The sequence below is a fragment of the Anabrus simplex genome, chromosome 2 (genome assembly GCF_040414725.1).
Source record: "Anabrus simplex isolate iqAnaSimp1 chromosome 2, ASM4041472v1, whole genome shotgun sequence".
Lineage (NCBI taxonomy): Eukaryota > Metazoa > Arthropoda > Insecta > Orthoptera > Tettigoniidae > Anabrus > Anabrus simplex.
In genome coordinates this window covers 373,430,110-373,448,733 of record NC_090266.1, presented here as the reverse complement: position 1 = coordinate 373,448,733, position 18,624 = coordinate 373,430,110, and positions in this window count along the sequence as shown.

The following is an 18,624-nucleotide window of genomic DNA, read 5'->3' as shown; positions in this document are numbered from 1 at the left end:
AAGAAACACTTATTTTTTTGTTTTCGGAAAATCGCAATAGGAGGAGTGAAAAGGGGTGGAAAAAGGGTTGAATGTCTTTAATGAGGTTACTCATATCTCAGAAACTGAAGATATTACAGACCTGAAAATCGGTGTTTGGGATCTCCTTTAAAAATAAAGAAACACGTATTTTTTTGTTTCTGGAAAATCCAATTAAGGGAGGGGGTGAAAAGGGGGTAATATTTTAAAATGAGTGTATCTATATCTCAAAACTTTTAAAGGTTATAGATGTGAAAATTGGTATTTAGAATCTCCTTTAAAAATAAAGAAACACGTATATTTTGTTTTCGGAAAATCCAATTAATGGCGGTTAAACAGGAGTGACAAATTGGGGTGAATTTTTGAAAGACTATATCTACAGAATATCTTGGAAACGTAAAATGTTACAGACGTAAAAAGTGGGTGTTTGGAATCTCCTGTAAATGTAAAGAAACATAGGTGATTTGTTTTTGGAAACTCCACTTAAGGGAAACTCAAAAGGGGTGAAATTTTGAAATGAGAATTTTTACAGTATATCTAAAAAACTTAACATGTTACAGAAGTGAAAAATGGTATTTTTTATCTCTATTAAAAATAAAGAAACGTGTATTTTTAGTTTTCGGAAATATCACCTGGGTGGAGGGGGGGGGGGGTTAAAGTGACTGAAAATGGTGTTGAATTCTTTTAATTAGGCTACTGATATCTCAAAAATGAAGATTTTACAGACGTGAAATTTTATATTTTCAATCTGCTTTAAATGTAAAAATACACTTATTCTCTTAAAATCCAATGAAGCGGGGGGGGGGTGTGAAAGAATTGGAAAATTAATTGGCTTAATTGTATGAGAATACATACATCTAATAAAAACTAAAGTTATTACAGATGTGAAAATTCGTATTTGGATCTCCTTTAAAAACAAAGAAAAACGCGTTTTGGGCGGGAAACCATCTTGGAGGGCGGGAGTGTAAAGGAGTTGAATTCCTTTCAAGAGGACACATAAATCAAAAACTGAAGAAGTTAGAGTCGTGATAATTGGTATTTAGAAGATCCTTTACTATTAAAGAAACAAGTATTTTTTCGGGAAAGTTCACTTATGGGGGGGGGGGAGTAGTGTGAAATGAAGTGATAAAAGTAAATTACTTTTATGGGGATACTTATATCTCAAAACTGAAGGTAATAGACGTGAACATTGGTGTTTGGAATCTCCCTTAAACATAAAGAAACAAGCCTTCTTTTCATTTCTTTTTGTGGGGGGGGGGGGGGGTTGGCGGTAAATAAACTTAACGGCGGTGGGGTGTAGAAGGAGGTGAGACCTATTGATTTTACTGTTATTAATGTACTTACAAGGATCCTCCGTTGCTCAGGCGGCACCGCGCCGGCCTCTCAAAGCTGGGTTCCGTGGTTCAAATCCCGGTCACTCCATGTGACATTCGTTCTGGACAAAACGGAGGCGGGACAGGTTTTTCTCCGGATACTCCGGTTTTCCCTGTCATCAGCCATTCCAGCAACACATAATAATAATAATAATAATAATAGTAATAATAATGTTCCGGACCGTCGTCAAATGTGCGACCGCGCTGGAAACGGCTCCTGGACGGGTAATGACTAAGAATGCAGTCCGGCCGCGGGTTCAGTGGCGCCAAATCACCCAATATGACACCACGCCGGATCTCCTGAAGGATTTTATCAATATTAAAAATGATTAAAGGAAAAGATGGCAAAGATTTACGGACCCAACTGACCAGGAGGAATACCTGAGCCTAGCCCGGGAAGTACGAAATCGATTGCTGGAAAGGAATATTGAAAACTGGGAGGAAACGTGCTGTAAAATAATAGAAAACGAGTCAGATCGCGAATTTCGGCGGATTATATATCTAAAACAATAAGCATTCAATTATAAATTTCAGTATAATACCGTAGCGAAGCACGGGTATGTTGCTAGTTTTGAATATATAAATGCAGAAAACTCCCGATTATCCGATTAGCGGGTTATCCGTGCATCGCCGAGGTTTATTGTATTACATATTTAAATTTCCTTTATTTTTTGACGGCATTCGGAATACGTGTGAACAGCGCGCTTGAAATTCGAGTGCGCTTTAGACTGCAACTGTGCTTTGTTCGAGAACTAAACACTAAACCATGAAGTGTATAGCAGTTCTTTGTTAGTGTTCTGTGATAGTAGTCATGGCTACGAAGCGAAAGAAAGTCGTAACTTTAAAACTAAACCAGGACGAATAGAAATGAATAGTGTGACGACTCCCTCTGAATCACATGTTAACAGACACGGTGTACTTGCTCCCCGCCACCTGCAGCGCTGCTGTCGATAAAAGGTCCAAGTACGCGCGCTTTTTGTCGGCTTTATGTGGAAGTGTGTAAACAGTTTGTGGTCTTTTTCGGTAGTTTTATATGTTCTCCAGTTTTATACGTGCAAAATATCTGGTGTTAACTTTTCGTGAACTAGAAAGTGAAAATTATTTAGGCACTTGAGAAGTAGGACGTATACTTGGGCATATGCTTCAATTTACTTCCGCATCTGAATATGCCTACATCTTGCCATGTCCCGGGTTGCAAGTCGGGTTACGATAAAAAATCGAATGAGAAGCGGCATTTTTTCACCCCCAAAAGATCCCACTCTATTCTCGAAGTGGTCGAAAGCTATCCCTCGTCAAGATCTGCCTTTAAATGAAAAAAAAAGTCGTATCTGTGATCTGCATTTTGGGCCGAACTTATCCAGAAATGTGACAGTTTCATTATTAATGGTGAAAAAGTGGAAATTCCAAGACAGAGATGGAAACTGGATCCTACAGCAGTCCCACATATTTTTCCTAAACTTCCGAAATATTTATCACGAAACATCACAGTAAGAAGATCTCCATATCAACCCCAGTCTACCAAATTAGATGTTCCTTCCACTAGTGATTATTCCATACTAGACTCCCCTGGTATTAGCACTGTATGCTCTAGTGCTGGTGATAAATCACAGGTTAGTGCTGATAACAAGAGGGGATTGATCTTAAAAAAGAAAATTAAACATCTCCAGAGGAAAGTTACTTTTTTTTTAGCAGAAGATTAAAAGAAGAAAAGAAAAAGAATGCTGAATTAGAAAGGGAGCTTGAAGAAATTAAATCACCCAAAAAACAGGTAAATACCCCTAATGAAAGACTAAGTAGGAAATAGAAGATAATAAATGATATCAAACTGAAGAAGAGCAATACCAGAAGTTCAAAAGGCATGCGTTATGATCAGGAACTTCTACTGGAAGCACTCCTGTTGAAAATTAAGTCCTCGAAAGGTTACAGGCATTGTAGACAGCATGACCTTCTGCCATTGCCATCACCATCACATCTTCGCAGTCTGTTGAAAGGCCTGAAGTGTTCATCATTCAGTCAGTGCCATTTCTCAAGCCTTTAACACTTATGATGATGATGACAACAACAGGTTAGGAATATTAATATTCGATGAAGTTAAACTAAAAGAAGAAATACAGTTTAATGGCACTTATTTAAAAATAGATGGGTACGTGGACTTTGATGATCTCACACCAGAAGATCAACAAGCAAATATTGCAAATCATGCCCTAGTGTTTATGTTTGTACCGCTCTTAAAGCACTGGGTGCAACCTATAGCAATATATGCAAGTCGCAATTCCACACCTGGTGACATACTGTCAAAAATAATAATCCAAGTTATTATTCAACTGGAAAATGCTGGGATTGACATTGTTGGATTTGTGTGCGATGGAAATCAGACAAACAAGAAAGCATGGCAAAATCTTAATATCCATGGTAAACTAAATAACTTAAATGTAAGCATTCCCAATCCTGTGAGCTCCTCCAGAGATTTGGGCATTTTCAGATGCAGTTCATAGCCTGAAATGCATTAGAAATTATTTTCTTGCCAAAGAAAATTCTACCTATAAGGGTCACAATATCAGCTTCAACTAATACAGGCTAGTTTATGAAAATGACACTCTCCAGGATTCTGCAGGTTTGCGAGTATGTCAAAAAATAACTGCATCACATATCAACCCCAACGGTTTTCAGAAAATGAGTGCTCGTTTGGCGTTCCAATTATTCAGCAGGGCTATGGCAAACACAATTCATATTTTAGAGACAGTCACACCAATGGTTTTGAAGGAAGTGAAGCCACAGAAATTTTAACAAGGGACCTCAATGATATTTTTGATGCATTGAATGCCAAAACTCCTAACGAAGCATTATCTCCTGATTGTGAGAAATTTTATCGTTTGTGTGAAATGAGTGAGATCTTAAAAGCACCAAACAATACATTCACCTCTGAGAGAACTCTTGAGTCCATGCGTGTGACACATAAATGCACAATAGAACTTACACAGTATTTGTGGAACTGCGGTTTTTCTTATGTGCTTACAGGGAAATTCAACCAAGACCCTTTGGAAAGGCACTTTGGTTTCCTACGATCCATAAGCTCCGATGATCACCCTTCTACTGTGGACTTTTTGCATCTGTACATGTTACAATCAGTGTATGTCCCACCAAGTAATGCTATACCTAAAGGAGGTAATTGCCAGTCTGAAGTTGAAGTGCCCTTACCTTCATTTTTCAGTCAGATTAGAGCCATGGCAAAGGCTGTTGCCAAAGATAATGCCAAAATCATAAGTACAGCTCAGGAGAAAATTTACAGCAAGCTTACCTTTGATCAGCCACGCTTATCAAGTTGGGAAGATGAACAAATAGTTCCTTTCACCAGTTCAAAAATGAATGTTATTCATCACTTCTGTGGGTATATTGTTAAACATGCAAGCAAAGTGACAGACTGTACAGCATGTATTGGGTCTCTGCAAAACAATACAGAGGAGGCAATAGGTAGCCTGTTTTCAGCCTTAACAAGTCTACAGGAATATTGTAACTCATCCAACTATCTCATTCACCCATCGAGTGAATTACTATTGATGTTTTCTCATGTAAAGGAAGTTGTTGTGGGAAATATTAGTGTACAAGAAGCATTACGGGGCGAAATATTTCAGGAATGCCTGGATAGTTTACCTTCAGTTACTGTGTCTCACAGACTCGGGTGCTGTACTGAACGTGCTCAGGACTTGGTACCAAAATTAATTTTTCATTACATATGATGCCAATTTTATTTCCGAATAAAAGAAGTACGGAAAGAAATGCAAGCTTGTACGACCGCAAAACATATCCGGAAAATGTCTGAGGTGTCCAGTTAACTGACTGATGGGGTGAAGTGCTGGTAAGATTCATTAATCTGAGCATGTTAACATATAATTTAACTTAAGTAGTTATGTAGGAATTACATATGTATGACATACCGGTACGTGACATCATGTGGGTGCCTGCAGAGTTTTAATACGTTTATATTACGTAGCATGAACACTAACAGTTGAACATGTGTTTTTTTAAGGTTATAACTGATAATTGCAACTGAGTTTGATTTCGTGGTGAATTAATGAAATATGACTTAGCTCTATACATACATACCCGTTTGAGATACTCATTAAGACACTGACGAACCAATTTCAGAAGTAACGTCATTAAATCATTACTAAATGTAAAATATTTCCTACGAATTTGTCACATATTACTTTCAAAACAAGGAACACTATATCTTAATTTGCACGAAACACAGATCGCACATAAATACAGTCACCGGTCACTAAAGAGAATGCACATTCCTGAAACATAACAATAATAAACACACGGTTTTAAATGATTTATTTAAACGATAAATTCCGAATTAAGTCACATCAGATCTCATTTAAAATCACATATTCATGGACAGCTGATCCCTGTTTACCTACACCAGCGCCGCGTAGTGTAGAAACATATTGAACCCATGACCTTTGTGCCCTAAGAACATTATGCATAAATCGACAATCATTTAAAAGTTGGATTATTGATAGCATGGATTTGACACGTGACGAGAGGGTGATTACCTTCGGTCCCACGCTCTAGGGTACGTGACGTCAGCCACACGTGTCAACGGCGGAAGAATCTCAAGTCATTTTTGTGAACTATTTCAAAGCGCGTGTACATGGCGACCCAAGCCAAGTCAAAAAAATATAGTGCCTATCAAAGGGGGTCAATCATCTCGCAAATCGAACCCGTAAAAATTTTAAATGTCCATGAACACTACCGCCAGAAATGTAGCAAGCATGTAGTCACTTTCAAAACTCTTGAAATTACAGTTTAGGTAAGTCAGAAAATTTATAGAAATGTTCTTAGTGGCAAAGGGAGAGATCCGAAGAGAGGGGGTAACTGCTATAAATATGAAGGGACGCCATGACGAAGTCTCCTTCTCCGGCATTTGTGGTACAAAGCGGACGAAAAATTGTTGAGCTGCTCTGCGAAATCAAACAACGAAAGTAGACTGAGTTCAACTGCAGATTTTAGCCATTGCGGCTAGGTCTTGACTCCGTGAGGAGATAGTTATCTTGAGTGAAATAATTGTACCAGATAGGACGGTCAAAGTACTGAATAAATTCTAATGTGATTAAGTAATTCGTGTGCGGAAATAATTATAATCCATCGTGTGCACTCAGCAAAGCAGTGAAGGGTATTTTCTTTTTTTTTATGCTTTATTCCAGGAAACCTGAAGATATTAAAAAAATGGTTTGTAAACCCATGAATGTTAAAATGGCTAAATAAAATGCCAGGGTCGCAGGTGAGCCCTATGACGAACACTGGCGTGACGACATGAGGTAGGTGACTTTCCATCTTACTACCTCTTATATCTTGTCTCGTGATCTCTAAAAGTGTATTTGAATGGGGATATACGACGCAGTGGTCACCCCTACTAAGTTTTGTAAATGTGAGAATACGACTAAAAGAGTCATTTGTTTTATTTTCCACTTGGATAAATTTTTGAAGTCTTGTGAGTGCCGTATAATGTTGTAAAAGGTTATTGAATAGGGTTCCGAAGTGATATCACGTCCAATGTAGATCGTCATCCGTGTGAAGTGTACTGCCTATATTTGTGATGCCAAATTAAGATGTTCATTCGACGTAAAATTTTTCTGTCTGCAATTTGACGTTAATAATAATAATCCATGGTCACTCATTTTCAATCGAGTGGAAGCGCGCTGTCGGGTGAGAACCTAGGGTGATGAATTTGGTCACGGAGAGAAACGTTTTTCTAGGCTCATTTGAAACTGTGTCTGACTGACAATAAAAAGATCTAGTAGAATGTTTCAGTCATTTCTCGTAAAAATCAAGTTATTAAATACGATATCATTTATGCGAAGTTATTCATGATTAATGCATTGTGCGATATTAGACGTCGAGATTTCTAGTAAGGATTTTATTCCAGTTCTTTGTCGATGATAATTGTGGAGCTGGGAAACAGAGGTTAGTTTGTTGATATGAGATTTGTGAATCAGGTTGGACCTGTCATTGAAGCCGGGACATGGAGGCCCGAGGAATGTTTTATATGAGTTGAGATGAGATGTGCGAATCAGGTTAGAGTCCTGTCATTGAAGCCGGGACATGATAGCCCGAGGAATATTTTATAATGTTGGGAATGGAAAGAAATTCATAGAAATCCATAGCGGTATTCATATTGGTGATGCGTATAATCAGTGTGGGCATCTTGAAGCATAATCTGTGCATTTTGTTGGTTAGAATATCGTATTTGTTTAATTATGTCGGCAGAGTTTAAAGGGAGCATTTTGAGAAGTCAGTCAAGTAGAACGAACCGGGTGTTTCATGTAACTGCCAAGCGAGCTTGGGGGGCGAGAGGCCTCAGCTGTGATAACGGGAAAGGAGTGGAATTGAGATTGTACTGTAATTCTCGGCCAGGGAAAACGTTAAAATGCTGGATTTAGTTGAAATTCATAGCCGGTAATGATCCGAGTATTGTGAAATATTGTAATTTTGGACGTAATGAACATTTGAAACCATGAACTTCGACTATAAGGAACAGTGTAACCAAATTCAGGGTTGTCCAAAATATAGAGCGATGGCTGTGATGATCGGTTTGTCTGTGAGGGGTGTGCAAAATTCATAAATGGTAATGACGAGATATGACATCGTAATTATATGGCGGGTTGTTTGTTTTGTACGTAGATTATTAGGATATCCAAGTGTTAATAACGGTTAGGACTAGATTAGATTTTAAAGTGTGAAATCACGAGACAAGATATATAACTGGACATGAATTATGTAACAATTCTTTTCCAGCCAGATAAACATCGCAATATTGAATTCACATCACAGCTGCGTAGGAATTTGTGAAGAAACCAGAGTCCGCGGAGATAAAATTTACTGATCTTTAACATTTCGTTAAATCATTTAAATTTATTTAATTATTAAATTCAGTGAAACCGCATTTTGAAATAACTTTAATCAAGCGAATAACTTGGAGATGCATTCTGGAAATTTTAGTTTGTTTTTCTGGGGGAATATTAAATATAAAGTAACGTTCAAGGGGACATATCCGAAGGAAATGGATCTTACTGCCACAAAGTTTGTGAGCATTGCTATTGTTGTAATTATTGAACTTTGATTGATTGAGCAGTGAATGTGCTGGGGATAGTAAAGTGGAACTTTGGTCATCAACCGATGTAACTTAATTGTGTTTAGCCTTCAGCCTAGAAACTTGGATGGTCAGGGGGTCATCAACCCCAGTGACTTAGATTAGGGCCATATGCCATTGTAGCATCATTTCCTTGCGGTCATCATCCACAATGACTTTAAAGTAACTTAGAAGATTAGATGTCGGTCCATGACATAGACGCAGGTCACATCGATTCAATTAAGGGTCCATGCCGTAGAACCACTGTGTGGCACACACCGATTGGACGGCCTTAATTATACCCAGAGTCCAGAGTTCGTGTTACGAGGGCTGGACCATAACGAATCACTATGATGGTACATGTGGTCTCACATGGAAGCCGAATTGAAGGATTTCCAGACTTTCCTTTCTTAAATGATTAATAATTGAGACAATGGTTTCTAGTATGATTGCCCGTCAGGCAGTTACGTTAAAGTCTCACACCAGTGTTCTGACGTTTATGTAAAATGATTGTGGTGTCCAGTGGACACAATTGACTTCTATGATATCATTGACAATAAGATGGCTTCAGAATTTTCCTGAATAAATAGGAATCTTTTAAACAGACCTTTCATTCCAGTAGATAGATTAGAATTACTGAACCCTACCTTTACCTCAGCAAGTGACGAAGAACCCGATACGACCCAAGAGACAGATCTCATGAACTTTGCTGATAGGTAAGAAAGGTAGGTATCCCTCAATATGGACCTAAAGGGTTCAATATCAAACAGCAGAAGTCGTCACACCATGTACTTCTATTTGTCCTGACTAAACCTTGAATTAACTGAAAAGTTCGGTAAAGGATAATTAGTACAGAAATTAGCAAATTATTATGGGACTAGGGTTTTGTATACTTTTATACCAGTACCTCAAGTATTTTACCAGCAATAGACGTTAGTACTTTTTAATGGCCTCCTTTATTGATACAAGTGATTACTGAATGTGTTAATTGTTGTACATTATTGCCTTTTCAAACAGTAGATTGTTGTATGTTCTGTATTATTAAAAGTTTAGTTGAGCATTAAAATGCACAAAATCTTATTATCCATATTGTCACTTATCCGTGCGAATTTGTCCGATGATTAGCCCGAACAATCGCGAGTTTGCTATATTTATAAACTACCTGAAAAAGAAAACGTATAGTAACAGAATAACTACATCTGAAAATGAAACAACTTAATTAAAATAATTAATTAAAATAGAATGACGTATTTCGTTCCTGAAAGAATATCATCAGAGTCTATCGAATCACACTCACACATATAAATATTTTCAAGCAGTTTATAAATGTATTTATTCACAACTAGTTTCAGCAGACTGGAGAACATACCGTTATAAGTCATAATTACTCCGTCATCGAAAACTACGCTCATTGTGTTTAATGATAACATGTAGCACAGTCTTGTTGAAACCAATCATACAATTTTTCCCTGTGTGTTAAACGTTGGAAATAAAGGCCACAACATTTTTTTAAATATCTGGTTACATTGAACATTTCGTTTAAAAATACGTGCTCTAGCATCCTCCTACCAAAGTTTGAATACCATATCTCATATTTATTTTCGTCAGAGGGGTTTCTTGTAATAACATAGGTTTAGGTGAAGACGGCATTCTACTTCTATGGATGTTCAGCCGGCTATTAAAATGAAACCACAACTCGCCTGAGAAAAATAAAAGTTATAGGTCTATTAAACCCCCTTCCAAGGTTACAAAGAACCAATTACAGTAATTCTACTGGAAAATGAGGATCTATTTCTTTCAGAGCATGCATTCGAGTATACTGATTGGGTCTGAGATGTAATAAACTTGTAGCATTTCTCGTAGAGGGAGACAAATATGATGATTAAGCTAATTTCGTCAGAGAATTTTGAGGCTAACGCTGGATATTCCCAGGTTTCTTTTGTAATTTTGTCGATGTTAAAACTGACATTCTCATAGAGTGTTTCTTATTTAACACTGGGTCCATCGAATTTATTATCTAGTTTATGAATGCCGGATTTGAATGTAGTCCAGCGTTAGGAAATTTGTTAACGAATTCTTTACGCACACGACGAACAGATTTGAATTTTCAGTATATTTTACAGATAAAATTACGCTCTTTCATAGACAAAGTGAAACACCGTAATATTAATCTCGTTCATTGCTAAGATTCTTACTTTCAACAATAATAATAATAGTAAAGTCAAATTTTGTCCTCATTCCGAGATGGTGCAGCTCTTTTTTATGCACACCCTCAATGGAGGTGAGCTACATGTACTTTTCTAACAACATACCAGCCCTCCTTCCATTCTTAAATCTCTGACCGGATCAGGAATCGAACCCAGGCCTCCAACGATAACACCCAACAACGCTAATCTATACGATACGGAGACGGATAATAATAATAATAATAATAATAATAATAATAATAATAATAATAATAATAATAATAATAATAATAATAATAATAACACAAAATACTAAAGATCGAGCTCGATAGCTGCAGTCGCTTAAGTGCGGCCAGTATCCAGTATTCGGGAGATAGTAGGTTCGAACCCCACTGTCGGCAGCCCTGAAAATGGTTTTCCGCGGTTACCCATTTTCACACCAGGCAAATGCTGGGGCTGTACCTTAATTAAGGCCACGGCCGCTTCCTTCCTACTCCTAGCCCTTTCCTGTCCCATCGTCGCTGTAAGACCTATCTGTGTCGGTGCGACGTAAAACAACTAGCAAGAAGAAAATACTAAAGATATTCTAACTAAACATTGTTACAAAAATAATTACATTATAATTTCCTTGTACGTATATACACATTATACAATGTATTCCAAACCTTTTGGGTCGAACTGAAACAGGGATTAGTGGGTCCACAACTGATTACCGTATATTGAGATAGGAAACCAAAGGTCGGAAACGTATATTTATTGCGTTATGGACATACACAGCGTACACCGCATAACAACAACGTTGCTCGTAGTAATTGTTCAAGGTGACAACCGCCAGTTTCAATGCATGCATGGCAACAGCGCATGAAGTCGTGCTGCATTCTCTCAAAGATCCCTGGTGTCTGTTGTACCAGGAGACAGGCAGCTTGGATCCTAGCAAGCAAGTCCTCATCCGTTTCTACTGGGGTTTCATACACCAACGACGTGACGTAGCCCCAGAGCTATTAATCTATCAGCTTCATTGTCCGTATTGATAATTTAAGCACACAAGTGCTATTACTGTACACATTTAATGTAAATAATTCTAAACATTTGGAAAATAAAGTATTGATTAGGTGGAAAACTCATCCTTCATACTTGTGTAGCCCCAGAGGGAAAAGTCCAGAGGTGTGATATCCGACGATCGTGCTGGTCATGGGACAAGACCTCCCATTCCAATCCATAGATGAGGGTACATGTTGTTCAGGTGTTCATGGACATTGAAGTCGAAGTAGGCTGGTGCACCGTCGTGTTGAAACCACATCCTTCCGCGGACAAGAAGGGGTACAGTCTCCAGGAACTGTGGCAGCACGTCCGTGACCACCAGATAGATTTCTTTTTTTGCTATTGGCTTTACGTCGCATCGACACAGATAGGTTTTATGGCGACGATGGGACAAGAAAGGGAAGGAAGCGGCCGTGGCCTTAATTAAGGTACAGCCCCAGCATTTGTCTGGTGTGAAAATGGGAAACCACGGAAGCGACTGCAGCTATCGAGCTCGATGACCACCGATAGAGAACGCCACAGCATTGGAGCGTGACGTCATCACAGGTGGTTACACGGAGACCATTCTCCCGTTAGGCGACATGAAATTGCTGTATAGCTATTAAAAAGCGTTGCACTTGACATCACAGGTGGTTACACGGAGACCATTCTCCCGTTAGGCGAAATGAAATTGCTGTATAGCTATTTAAAAGCGTTGCACTTGACATTACAGGTGGTTACACGGAGACCATTCTCCCGTTAGGCGACATGAAATTGCTGTATAGCTATTAAAAAGCGTTGCACTTGACATCACAGGTGGTTACACGGAGACCATTCTCCCGTTAGGCGAAATGAAATTGCTGTATAGCTATTTAAAAGCGTTGCACTTGACATCACAGGTGGTTACACGGGGACCATTCTCCCGTTAGGCGACATGAAGTTGCTGTATAGCTATTAAAAAGCGTTGCACTTGCACACGTTCTTAATTGTGTTATGTTTTAATTTAGAATGTAGCAGCTAAATAAACCTAACAAAGTATTTTCGAAATATCGTTTGCAAAGAACATAAATAAAACATGATTCCCAGTAAGAATATTCAAATGAAGTTTTCTTACGCAAAATAAGGTAGGCTAAACGTAAGCAGTATGTCCACAATAAATAAATAAATAAATAAATAAATAAATAAATAAATAAATAAATAAATAAATAAATAAATAAATAAATAAATAAATAAATAAATAAATGATAACTGAAAATAAAACATGTTCTCTTGACTCTCTAATACATTCATAATAGTTGTTAGATATTGTTAGTCTGCCATAACTGAAGAAAGTATTGAATATGAGACAGTTTGTTGATTAATCAAACAGCATTCAGTTCACATACGTGCAATTTATGGTTTACTTACCACTACAAATCACTTAAGTAGAAGGTCCATTGTACGTTCCATAAATTTGAATACATACAGTACAGTACCTATGGGAATATTCACCCTGCGAAGAATTTACAGACTGTACATAGTTTTATTTCAGAAGAATGTCAACAAAAAGAGATATTCTGTACCATTATGATAGCTATAGAATACGTTGTGTATTTAATACTCGTATAAAACGAGTATCCTAAGTACAGCATTGTAAACTGGGTACTTCAACAAATTCCTGCAAGACTCGCTTCTTCAAGCATTACTGAATTTGGGAAGATGGGTCTTGTAGATGGTCATAAGTAAGCACATTGAATAACAGTTACAGTTTATAATAAATACTGTCACTTTATTACAGGGAAATTATAGAATTATGTCAACCAAATTGTTATTTTCTCAAAATAAATTTTACACAATGATCATAAAGAATTCAATCTAAGACTTCCAAGCGCCTGTTTCTTCGTCATACACACTTGTTTCCTGATAATGTCACGGGATGTGAAATGAAGCTCACAGACCTGAAAGTGGTAAAAAATAAAATAAAATGGAGAAAATCTACTTACTTCTTTTCCAATAGGAATAGATACAAATATTTGACATTAAAGGAAAACCCTAATCTCAATGGGAGGGCGTTTGTTCGTTGTCCAGGCTTGTCACAAGTTACGCATATAATTAATACAGCCATCTACATATTATTATCATGCAAATTACGTGAAAATAAGAGTGCCTTCCTATCTTCATGGTATAAGCCGATAGTTCATTTTGAAGACATTGTCACCATGCATTACCACAATAGGCTTGAATATCCCGTAAATAAAGTATATATATCACGGTTTGAAATTATCAATAATACAATCTGCATTTTCTTCACCTAATTTAAGCACTCTCAGACTAACTAATATTTTTCCATAAAATCACGTACATGCATTACATTAGATATATTTTTCATGCCCGAAATTTTAGCCATGTAATAAGACTTTCAATTCCATCTAGAAATATATAAACGATATGAACACCACTCACAAGTTCTCTCTCTAATTCAAGAATACATGCAATTTACATTTCTAACCTAATTTTTGTGATCTGCATATTATATAACCGTGCATTTATTTAGATAAAATTTTATATTTTTGTACTTTCGTCATGTCGTGAAATCCGTGGCTCGGGCCTAGGAAAAGGCCCTTATCGTCGTTTAAGCTCTCATGGCGCTGACGTTGGTCACAGGTTCGTATCTACTGCTATTCCTGCTGAGCACGTTCATAATCCCAGGTTCTTCTGCACTATAACAACTTTAATGATGTTGATATATGTTGCGTCACCGTTAAAAAATACAGTAACACAGTTCTTGCGGTCACGTTACTTAAACACTTTCAATATTATCATTTGTACAACATTATAATAGTTTCGAAGATGCAAAATGTATCTTTTCATCCTCAAATACAGGTGAGGTCAGAACACCAGCGAACCGTGGGTCTGCCTTGAATCTTTCGCGTCAAGTGGATGTTGTGTCAACATGGCCGCCCTTTTTATAACCTTAGCCCTACACGCACAATAGACGGTGGTCAGTCCCCCACCATTTTTTTAAATTAATAGTTCTACATGTTGTATGACATCGGTAATGCGCTCAAATGTGTGACTCAGATTCTTAAGTACTCCAGTTATGTGCGGAACTTTTAACGATCGGCCGTTTCTTTACAATTTATTATCAAAATAATGCCCCTACAGAATCCCCCGTGAGGGTTCTGCGTACATAGTGAGCGTGCTGACGCTATAGTTGTTATATAATCCAATGATCGCGTATTTTTCCACACGTGAACATTTTATAAACAATTGGAATTTTGGCAGAGGTCTATTATGAAACCATATGAGATCGCGAGGTTTCCCATACTAATTGTTTTGCATATCTCGAAATCATACCATACAAATGAAGCTTACAAGTTGGCATCGCCGCGTTTCGGCCATTTTTTCAGCGGGTGGAGGTATTAGTATTGATTTTCTTACCTTGTCATTTTTCGTCTCTCTCTCTCTCTCTCTCTCTCTCTCTATCTGGGGATTCCTTCAGTTACGACAGAGTCGTGTTTACCAACTTAGAAGGGTTGTGTAAGCATGTGCAACCTAATGCAACTTTCTGTAATATGTACAAGGGAGCTTAACAAAAGTTTTTCACTGCCTAAAATAATAAATAAATAAATATGTACATGACCGATACGGTCACAATACATTCACAGCTGAAAAATGAAATGGCGTATAGCTTTTAGTGCCGGGATATCCCAGGACGGGTTCGGTTCTCCAGGTGCAGGTCTTTTGATTTGACTCCCGTGCCAGGGAAATTAACCAATCATGGTTAAAATTCCCGACCCTGCCGGCTATCGAACCCGGGACCCCTGTGGCCAAAGGCCAGCACGCTAACCGTTTAGCCATGGAGCCGGACATATTCACAGCTATTTGAATAGGAAGATAATTAACAGAGCCTGATTTTTTTTTTTTTTTTTGAGAAACAAGAATCAACAGAACAGCTCATGTCCTACTCTTTTACTTCCTTACAACTTGGTCTTACTGTGTTTTTTATTAATATCATCTGTCAAATACGTAATCTTTTGACAGAAACATAGAAATCTGTACAGTACCTCTGTCATATTATGATTACCGGTACATGAAATACTGAACTTGAAGTACTGTACTTAAAGTACAAAAAGACTGTTGTAATAAATTACCTTCAGCGTTTTCTTTATTAAGAAAATAATTACCGATACTGCGTTTCTAAAAGGTTACCCCAGGATGTTGAAAAACACTGAATGCCTCTTGAGTTGAGTGCATTAAATTATGGATGGTAACTGTTGTTATCCATTCATGTGGTATTTCTTTGGGTTCTAAGGCAAAAATACTCTGCACATATACAATGAGAGTGATGATCTTAGCTACTCCTCACTAGTTTATTGATAACTCATGCAGCTACAATATATATTTACAAAGTGGTGGCTGTGATTATTGTTTTAAGAGGAAGTACAACTGGGCAACCATCCTCTACAAACACTGATCAGAAGAAAACAATTGGAAGGGGTCCAACACTTCGAAAAATGAAGGTATCGGCAAAAGTGTGTGGAAATTAAAAACTTCCTAGGCCTCGAATGCGCTAATGCCGTCGCAGTAGGAAAAGAACAAGTGTTGACCAGGGGAGGTCGGATGGGCTACAATAGGTGAGAGCCTGACACAAGTAAGTGAAAGCAATGTTAAGAGTCAGCTAAGGGCCTCGTAGTCACAACCCAAAATAGATTTCCCTTTGTGGGTGGGGGCAATAGAATAACACCCACGGTATCTCCTGTCTGTCATAAGAAGCAACTGAAAGGGGCGTCAGAAGCTCCTAACTAGGGAGCGTAGGTTGGCGACCACGGGGCTCTTAGCTGAGTCCTAACATTCATGCATATAATAATAATAATAATAATAATAATAATAATAATAATAATAATAATAATAATAATAGTTAAGAAAATTAAAGCCGTTGGTAGACACGATTCCATAAGAAATAGTCACTATTAAGTTGAGTTAACCTAGGTTAGGCTATTTTAGGGATTACATTAGGATATTATGTTACGTTACGTTAAGGTACGTTAAATTACAGTAGTTGGTCAGTATTTGTCTGTAGTTTACATGAAAAGGAATGAAATGAAATGGCGTACGGCTTTCAGTGCCGGGAGCGTCCGACGCTCCCGAGGAGAAGTTCGGTTCGCCAGGTGCAGGTCTTTTTATTTGACGCCCGTCGTGAAGTGGATGAAATGATGATGAACACGACACATACACCCAGCCCCCGTGCCAACGAAATTAACCAATTATGGTTTAAATTCCTGACCCCGCCCGGAATTGAACCCGGGACCCTTGTTACCAAAGGTCAGCACGCTAACCATTTAGTCATGGAGCCGGACACATGCAAAGGAAATTTTCATAAACATCAATGCTACTATTACACATTTCCTGTTACTTTTCTTGCTTGTTTTGAAAGACAGTTCTCTTTCTTTGGGAGGTTTCCTATTATATGTCAAAGACTTGGGTGTATTAGGGATGTTGAGAATTGTTGGGATGGAGTTCCACTTGAGTAGTTTCCGTCTATCTGCCCGCTTTAGCTCAAATTGCGATTCTTCAAAATGATGCTAGAAGAAAATACATAATAAGACCTATAAACAAAAAACATTGTTCATATAAACATATTATTATTAAGGAATAATACGAATCACTCCACTGCACAATAGAAAACCACATCTCTCTACAAGTGGGCATCGTTTTCTCTTCAGCAATCTTTTTTCGGCCGGATGGCCTTCATCTATATCTGCTACTCAGCCGACCTCAGTTAGCAAATCAGTTGACGCCTCGTTGGCTGTCGACTTCCCTACGACCATGGCTTTTTGCATAATTCCCGGCGTGGATCTTGCCATCCCCGAAGATGACATCTTCGACGACCTTTGTGCCGCTGGCCTTCCGGTCCACAATGTCTATCGACTGGTTGATGGCCTCACCTCTAAACCTTCTTCACAGATTCTGGTTCATCTCAGCGACGAGGCCGCCCTTCAACGTCTTTACACTTCGGGCGCAACGATTCACTGTCGGACCTATGCAGTGGTACCAACCCCTTCATACATTGAAGACCAGCTTTCTGTCAACCCAACCCTTGTCCCAACTGTCAATGAGTCTCCATTTCAGACGATGCTTCTGCCCTCAACTCTCACCATCACGACAACCACCACAATTACCACCACAATACCATCCGTCCTTCTCCCTTCCTCACTTTCCATCACCACTGTTACCACTTGTCTTCCCTCCCCTGTTATGTCGTCCTCTCTTCCTATTTCTGCGCCCCCTGCCTTTCTGCAAGTACCTGCTAACCCGCGGGCCTCGTCTGTCGCAGTTACGCCACCGCCATCTCCGCCGGCTAGCACCGCACAGCAGTCATCATCGACCCAGCCGCCTCCACCGTTCACTTCTGCCGTGTACAGCTGTGTGCTCCGTGGAATCCCTCCAGACTTCTCCTACAGGGACATCTTCCAAGAACTCCGTGCAGCCGGCGTTCCCGTCCGACGAGCCATTCGGATCCGGAACGCCTCTGGCCCAACTTTTATGGTACGCCTCCAGCTGCCTACATCCGAAGCAGTTCAACAGCTCATCGCCACCGGTGCCCGTGTCCACGACCATTTTTATCGCGTCGAGCCATCTCTTTCCCCGCCTTCACCTGGTCGCCAGAGCTCAGATCGTCCATATCGTCGCCCCCGGCCAATTCCTCTTCCCATTTTTCCACCTCCACCAGTATGCCCACCCCCTCCTCCCAACGGCTTCCTCCCTTCTTCCCTTCCAACATTTGACCTCCTCCGTCTTCTCACCGCTTCTCTTAACCATTTAACCGCTTCCCTCTATCTTCTTACTTTACACATCTACCCCGGCACTTCCTTCTAAACTCCACTTTCTCCCTTGCATTTCACATCTTCCC